We start from the raw sequence: 9,347 nt of genomic DNA on the forward strand, positions 1-9,347 counted from the left end.
CCACTTAATTTTAATACAAACATATTACTTTTACAGATTATTCAACCATCTAATAAATACAACAAAATCTTTTACAACATTTCAAGTGTTTAATATGGGCTATTTGCTCTCAAATCAGATCACTTTCAGCTTCATTAGTTATGTCTTTTCGATAATTTTAATTAGACTATAATATTGTTAAACTTTAGCATAGATAATATTGAATTTGAAATTGAAATGTTTTTTACTCAAAATGAATCGAGGTTTGTATCTGATGATTTTTTTTGTAATGACGCACTAGTATGCGTGTGCTTGCCTCATTTTTTAAAATTTAATATATTAAAAAAAATAAAATTGAAGTGTTAGCTAGAATAAATACATAAAAACTATGTGATATGTACGTAACAACAACAATAATAATCCTTTGTTTGGTGGGTTGCAAGAAGCATTTTTCTCCATTGTGACCTTTTGAGTGTCATAGTTGCATTTTATTATAAAAAATTAAGATCATTTTAGGTATATCTCTACAGTTCTTAGCAAAAATCAAATTTTAAAACATCCGCTCTCCTAACAGGATTATTAGATGAACAATGTTTAACCTGATCAAACAATCTAAAATGACTTACTATAATCTTGCCTATCAATAGAGCTGCTCCTACCCTTTCATAGGTATACTCGTTCATATATTGTCTGTAAGTGTTAAATCACTTATTCGCCCGAACAATCTCATCCCAACAACACTTGAGCTTAATTTTACGCTTCTCTTTTACCGGCCAATATTCTGCACCATAGACAGGTCACATGTGATCTATCCCATGACCTCAAAATAAAAGGTAATTGCTTAAGTTATGCCTAGACATGTATTGATATCCGCTAAAAAGTAAATGTTGAACCACTTGAGGAGACAGTAAGCATAACAGTGGAAATATTTATGCTATTGATAATTTGTATTGATGGAAAATAGTCTAAAATTCAACTATAATATAATATAATACGCATGCATGCAGGCGCGCATGTGTGCATGCGTGTGGAATCCTTCGTAGAGGCTAGAAATTTAATCAAGCTAAGTCTTAATTGGTTGAATTTCATCAAAAAATTTGTTAATGAATCCTCTATGAATGAATATAAACATAATTATGATACCATGCATTGGCATGCATCAACGTGACAATCTAATTGTAAGGAATCAAGGGGCGATTTCAATATATATATATATATATATATATATATAAAGTGACGTGAAGGTTGGTTTGCATGATACGATAAAGTTCCTTGTTTCAGAACACACGCTCACAGTTGTAATATATATATATATATATATATATATATATAATCAAATTGAACCTCCTTATAATTCATCGTGACTCAAATTTTACGGTAAAAATATATTCGACAACCTCATAATATTAAAGCATAATATTTAGTAATTTTTATTTTATTCCATTGTATATGTTTGTTGTTTAAATTACTAATAATAATATAAAAAAAAATAATTTTGATACTAACGGTAAAGTAATGAATTATTGTATTGGCATAATCCAACATACACTCAAATATAAGTAAACGACCAATAGCGACACCATAAGTTTTTATGCGAAAAACTCTGAAAGGAAAAAAAAATCATGAGAATTTGCTCAGTTGAAATATTTGACTATAAGCTGGTGATTATTGGCATGGCCCATTGTCCTACAGGCATTGAGGGGTTACATAATTGCTCGGGTTACTATATTTGTTTGTAGGAGGAATTATTGTTTGTGGTAGGGAACGGGGCGAGAGCGACTGCATGTGACGGCAGAGGTTGAAGGCGGCGATGGGCAGAAGAGGCTGCGGCGAATGTAGTTTGAGGCGGTGCGGACTGAGTCAAAGGAAGGAGTCGGAAAAGGCGACGATGATGGCAACCCGAGAAGGCGACGACAGCCAAAAGTGGTGACGATCTAATGAAGCGGTGATAATCAAAAAAGGCTAAAACCTGAGGCGGAAGCCGGAAGCTGCAGCGGCCCAAGGTGGCAGTGACCTGATCTGTAGCATAGGATGCAGAGCTACATGACCCTTTTTTGTAAGCTTTGGACTTGCTCTGGCCCAAGGTCCAGGTCCTCCTTCATGAGGGATTTGGAGCACTATGTGTATAGTTGAAATTATAAATAAGGTAAGAATCCAAAACAATATTGATCGGACGACCCAGAGATATCTCATTGATCGGACGACATTTGATGGACATTTGACTGCCTTCATGATGTCGAAATTGAGTGAAGTTTAGCTCGTTGGATTCTTCTCGCTGAAATGCTTGATTTAATAATAATCATGTCATATTTGACATATGTTTGACCTCTCAATTATGTTAGAAAAGCTTCTAAAAGTGATTTATTCGCTCAATCCCTGCTTGATTCAATTCGAACTGATTTTTGTATTGTTGGGGCTGAACCGGTCAGTTTGACCATAAGTTTATTAGAATCAGACTTCTGGGTTAATTTTTATTAAGTTTGAATATTTCTTGATAAGAAAACTGCTTCGAGATTTGTGTTATGTCTCGAGATTCATGCTAGGCAATGAAATATTGTTGGTGACACATCAAATTTAAAATATAATCTTGTATCACATGGCCTCTCAATAAAGTAATAATGAATTTGAGCCATATTTTTATTTATAATAAAAAACATATGCTCGTAAATGAAATTTACAAAATTTCATGTCTCATCAATACCTAATTAGGCCGATCTAGAATATAAACTATGCAGTGAATAAAAGTACATAGCACTCTCCTGAGGGCCTGTTTAGGGCAACTGCAGCTTATTAAATAATTTGCTAATAAGCTACTGATCAACAACTTACCCTGTTTGAAAAAATATGATTTACAGTTATTTATGGATAAATGATTATTCTACCACTCTTAAGTAATGTTATTTGTAACAAAGCTGACTTGACAATATATTTGATACTACAGAAGGAGAAAACTAATACATAATAGTGAAGAAAAAACATAAAACAATCATCGCTTAATATTGATTATGAAGCTTAATAAAAAAATAAATAATTAATTAAAATTACAACCAAAATTATGTTAATGTTAATTTTAAAATCGAGACAGTGTATGTCACAAGATACACTATCCTCTAGAGATACCATCGAACACCGATCACTATCGATAGTGGAGTTTGGCTGACTATTCGCCCACAGAAAGAAAGCACACCTCTCTGTGATGCTTCCCGAGTAACTATATAACTACTCCAATAATTGTGTGTCTGACGCGACATTACTAAGAAATTTCATAGTCCACAGTGACAAAACGCACGTCAAAAGATCTTTGAAATCATGGAGCTCATGTTGCTTGAAAGACACAGGAGAGAAAACATTAGTGAGCTCAAAAAATTAAACTAAACATTAGTCAGCTCATAACAAGTATTCAAGTATTCAAGTGTCAAAAATAAAAAAAACCATGAGAAAATAAAACATCAATTCCAACAGAACAACATAAAGAAACTTTCATTGGCTCGCCAACTAACCACACCGTCACCAGCACCAGTAACCTCAACACCATAACAAGTGTCACAAGTCCAATCACCATAACAAAGGAAAGCAGCAATTCGAACAGCTCAACCAAAACAAATCTTCTTTAATTGATCAGTGACTAAAGAGCCAAAAATCTCGTAAAAAATTTGAAACGTTTCGCATGAAGAAAAAAAATCTCGCAAAAAAATCAAACAAAGAGAGCTAAAAACAACATGAGATAAGCAATGAATCCATCACCATCTACGAGATTACATGGAGCCAGAAAACACGTTCTCTTATAGTAATCTGATAACTAGTGAGAAGGGGAAGGAGAAAGGCAGGTGAGAGGGGCACGGGTGCGGGAGAATGAGCGTTTATAGAGTAACCGGGGCACTGAGTGAGAAGGGAGAGGAGAAGGGTAGACAACAAAGAGGCGGGTGAGGGAGTTCAATAATGGAGATCGATCACAAAGCTAGGGCAAGGGCACAGGATCGGGGCGCTCAACGGTAATATGCTTTGAAGGAACGCGGGCCGCGGGGTTAATTTTGCAACCGTGATCCTTCAATTTTATTAAAGAAGTCGAACCGCGCGTATCCAGAAAAGTAGGGAAAACGCCACAACCAAACACCATACTGCTTTCTCAAATCGCGAAACACGATGGTACTGCCGCCCCAAACGACTCCTTAATTTGATTGTGCCATCTAAGCAAAATGAAGCTCAAATTTTTATTTGAGTAAAGTGGCGAAATAGTCCCCGACTATTTACATTTGTTCATCTTAGTCCCATTGCTTATAAAATTATCAAAATAGTCCATTCTCTCCTAAATTGAGGCTGGAACAATCCCTATATATATGACAATCAGAGCTCATTTTAAAATAATCGAAGAACACTTTTATGATCTTCGAGACTAAAAGCGGATCACATAAATAATCGAGGACTATCTTGACACTCTACTCAATATTTTTATAAATTTATTTAAAATCATGAAGCAACACTCCTCTCTTATATGCATGAATGACCTACACATCATTATTTCCACAATTACTGAAAAAACAATGTACTAACTCTCTAATACCATCCACGTAAATATAATGACATGATTAAGAACTATAAGCACAATAATACGATACACTAATCCTCTAATTAATCTTTCATTTAAAGTAATCACTTTCATTAAATGAATAGTCCAATCAAGTCGCTTTATGTTTAAGAATCATTCGTTTTGATGAATGAACCATACACATATTACCAAAATCCCCATTCATGGTTCATACACATCCAAACAAAACATCGGGGCCTTAATAATAGGCGAATATAAATCTTATTATTTGCTATAAATGGACACCGACAACAAGTAAATAAATGTTTGAATTGATGTATGATTGAGCAATTATTTTTTGCTGTTTTTTATGCACAAATTATTGACATATTGCTTATTTACATACTTACCCAACAATTCTTATGTATTTATATAACTCACCCAAACTTTTATTGTTTACATTCATATAAAACACCACCATTATTATCTTTTAAAAAGTGGACCGTAGAGTTGCATAATTTGTTTAAATTTTATAGACGTAAAAGCAAAGTCTGGAGGTTCGAACTGTAAATACATGGGAATTGTGTGGTGTGAATGTAAATCTTCCATTATGTTTTTATGAGTATATATAATTGATAATATTATTTGATAAATTTTGAAGGTATGGCCGACATAATGTAGAAATGTTTGTATATATATGCTGAGTTAATAATTTATAATATTTGAAAATTGAGATCACTTTATATTTAATATCAAAGGTCATAATTTTGTATGTTTTGATTATTTTTTAATTTTAAGATCACATTGAAGTTAATTGCAGTGAGATTTTTTTTTAATATAAACATTGTATTGTATTTATTTGGACTATAATGGGTTTTTATCATTTAATTATATTTTTATGGTAAAGAATATTATACACTTTAAGAGTATTTTATTTTTATTAAATATTAAAAAAGATGGTCTAAGATAAATTAGCAAGTGATTGATCGCATATTTTGATAAACTTCTTGAAATTAAATTCATTTTAAACTTAATTTCAATAATATATTATTTAATGATGGATTGTAATATTTATTTTAATTATGAATAATGTGTGTTAGAAAATTCACGGTGGTAGTGTAACGGATTATCTTCTTAGGGTTGTACGAGAATTCTGCACACATTCGGATGAAAAATCAAAAAAGTAGTAACTACTCCTGAAATTTTTACTTGAAAAGCCCGTAAAGTGAAAAATCATGGGGCATGACCCAGTTGCGAAAATTCATTATTGATTGATGATTACAGAAATCTCTTATCTCACATACGGGAAAAGGTAACTACATTTTTTAGATTACAATGTTGACTGATAGCGTCTGATTGGTGGTGATCGATGACGGTTGGTAAAGGTCAACAACGATCGATGATGGTCTTCGGCGTTCGACGATTGTTAACTGCGATCGACGAGGCTTGACGCGGAGGTTGGCGGTGGTCGACGACGGAAGTTGGCGGTGATCGACGATGATCGACGATGATGTTGAACTACAGCTTCTCGTCAAGGTCTCAGACTCTCTCTCCCGACTTCAGCTCCCCCTTATGAGAGGGATGATGCTCTATTTATAGTGTTATGAGTGCAATTAATACAGAAATATGAATCATTTTGATTGGACGATTCAGAGAGTTTCCCTTGATCATACGGCTTTTACTGAACATTTGAGTGCCTTAATGATGTGAGAATTGAGTGACTTTGGGCTCGTTGGATTCGTCTTATCGAGCTGCTCGATTCGAGTATAAACTTGTCATATTTGACAACCCTTTGATCTTTCAAATGTGTCCGGAAATCATGTAAGTATGGTTCAATGACTTGATCTGGGCTTGATTTCACTCGGATTGGGCTAGTTTTTATATAATTAGGTCAGTCTCATCAGTCCGTCTCATCCAGCCTGTCACTTTAACTATAACTTTACTGAAATCGGAGTTCTGAATGACTCTTAATTGAAGTTTGAATATTTCTTGCTTAGTGTCATGCCTCGAGATTCATGTCGGATGATGAAATTTTGTTGGTGGCGTTTGAATCCCGCCTAAAACAAAATAAATAATATTTTTATGGAATATGACCCATTTTTTTATTTTTTTTGTGGAATATGAAAATTTTTTTTTTATTATTATTTATGAGAATTTAATGCATGCACTTTTTTTTAGATTTTCGTATTAATGTGCTTTTCATAATGTGCATTTATTGGTCAAGACTCTTTTTGAGCCTATAAATATAGGTCTAGGGGAGAGGGTAGAGGTGAAGCGGTGCGTCGCGGAGACGCTTTACGACGACGGGGGCGTTGCAGCGTGATCCAACGCGAGACGGTGTGGCAAAGCAAAGTGGAGGCGAGACACTGCGGCACAATGCGACAGGGTAACGCGTTGTGGCAGTGTGGTGTGTTGACGCGTTACGACGTGACAACAAGTTGCAACGATGTGTTGTAGCAGTGTTTCGTGGCGACGGGTTACGAGGTGACAACGCGTTGCAACAGTGAGTCACGACGGCTTAGAGACACATTGTAGTAGTGTGTTGTGATATCGTGACGCATTGCGGCGGGGCAATGCTGTGACGCGTTGCAGCGCAGCGACATGTTGTGACAGTGTGTCGCGGCGACATGTTGGTGAAGCATCGCAGTGACACGATGTGTTGGATGCCTAATATCATGAAAGAAGGTAGGGGTAGAGTCCTCAACTGATTCAGGATTTCTCATAAGAAAATCATTATGCGCAGTGGTGAAGAGTTGCAGTGTAAAGTTACGAGGCAGAGTTGGGGTGCCGAGTTGCGACGCGGCATTGCGGTGTCGAATTGGGGCGCAAAGTTGTGATACTGAGCTACGGTGCAAAGTTGCGGTGTTGAGTTACAACGTAGAGTTGTGGTACTGAGTTGCGGCGTAGAGTTGCGGTGCAGAGTTATGACAAAGAGGAAAGTCGTCCCCAACCAGCGTATTAGGCAAACAACGAAATTTTCTTTCTCATCTCCACGACGCACCGCCACACCTCTACCCTCTTCTCCATACCTATATTTATAGGCTCAAAAAGAGTGTTGACCAATAAATGCACATTATGAAAATCTAAAAAAATGTGCATGCATTAAATACTCATAAATAATAATCAATAAAAACTTTTAAAATTTCCCAAAAAAAAAAAAAAAAAAAGGTAAAATTATGTTAATCTTCTTTTCAGAATTCTAAGCTCCCTTCTAATTCTTTTATAAAATATTATTTATTTTGTTTTAGACGTGATTCGAATCCCCTCCCTCTCCCACATAAAGCAAAACATGCTAACAAACTAAGTTTGGTTCAACTTTACATTTTTTGTTATATATATATACACACACACACACACATACATAAATATTTTAGATATTGATATTTTTTGACGATAAAAATAATCTCGCCCAAAAATAGTGGGACAACTAATACGCCACCAACAAATTTTCATCATCCGACAAGAATCTCGAGGCATGACACGAATCTCTCACAAATCTCAAGACAATATTTTAAGCATGAAACATTCAAATCTTGATAAAAAGTCATCCATAGCTCTGATTTTAGCAAACTTATAGTCAAACTGATCAGCTTGATGAAACAGACCTAATGATATAAAAACTAGCCCAATCCGAGTCAAATCAAGCCCATATCAAGTTATTGAACCACACTTACATGATTTTTGGATACATTTGAAACATCAAATGGTTGTAAAATATGACAAGTTTATACTCGAATCGAGCGGCTCAACATGACGAATCTAACAAGCCCAAGATCACTTAATTCTGACATCATTAAGACACTCAAATGTCCAGTAAACACCATATGATCAAGGGAAGTTCTCCGGATCGTTTGATCAAAATGATTCATATTGCTGCATTAATTGCACTTAGAACACTATAAATATAGCTTAATCCCTCTCATGGGGGAGGGGGCTGAAGTCAAGAGAGAGAGAGTTTGAGACATTTAGGAGAAGTTGTAGTTTAGTATCATCGTCGATCGTCATCGAACATCGCCAACCTCTGTCGTCGACCATCGCCGATGACAGTCAACAATCGTCGATCGCTGTCGACCTTCACCAACTGTTATCGATCACCACCAACCAAACGTTGTCAGTCAACGTCGTAATCTGAAAAATATAGTTACTATTTCCAGTCTGTGGGATGAGGGATTTCTATAATTATCAATCAATAGTGGATTTTCACAACTAGGACAGACCCCATGGTTTTTGCCTTTACGGGTATTCAACGTAAAAACTTATAGAGTAGTCACTACTTTTTTCTTCTTTATCTAAGTGTGTGTAGAATTCTCGTACAACACTAAGACAATAATCTGCTACTCTACCGCAACGAATTTTCTGACACGCGTTAATAATAATAGTAAATAGTAGCATTTTTTATTTTATTAATTTTAGTTATGATATTCTAAATATTTTAAGATGAATTTAATTTATTAATGGTAATTAATTATTCCTATGCTGCACTTATTTCTAGTCAAATTCTTTTATTTAAATTTGGTCTTAAAAATTTTATGAAGAAAAGTTGGATCATAATATTTATTATGTATAAGTTTTAATTAAGATGTATTTTCTAATTTTCTTGTTTATTTTGAGCTGAATAAATATTATATTTAGTTTCTTAAATTAAATATTATATTTTATGTGTGCAAAAAAAATTCACAAAGGTAGAGTAACAAATTATCGTTTTAACGTTGTACGGGAATTTTGCACACACTCAAATCAAAAAGAAAAAAACAGTAATTACTTCATAAATTTTTAGTGAAAAACCCGCAAAGGGAAGAACTACGGGACATGACACAGTTGCGAAAATTTACTTTTAATTGAT

Source organism: Phalaenopsis equestris, unplaced genomic scaffold (assembly GCF_001263595.1).
Source record: "Phalaenopsis equestris unplaced genomic scaffold, ASM126359v1 Scaffold001346, whole genome shotgun sequence".
NCBI lineage: Eukaryota > Viridiplantae > Streptophyta > Magnoliopsida > Asparagales > Orchidaceae > Phalaenopsis > Phalaenopsis equestris.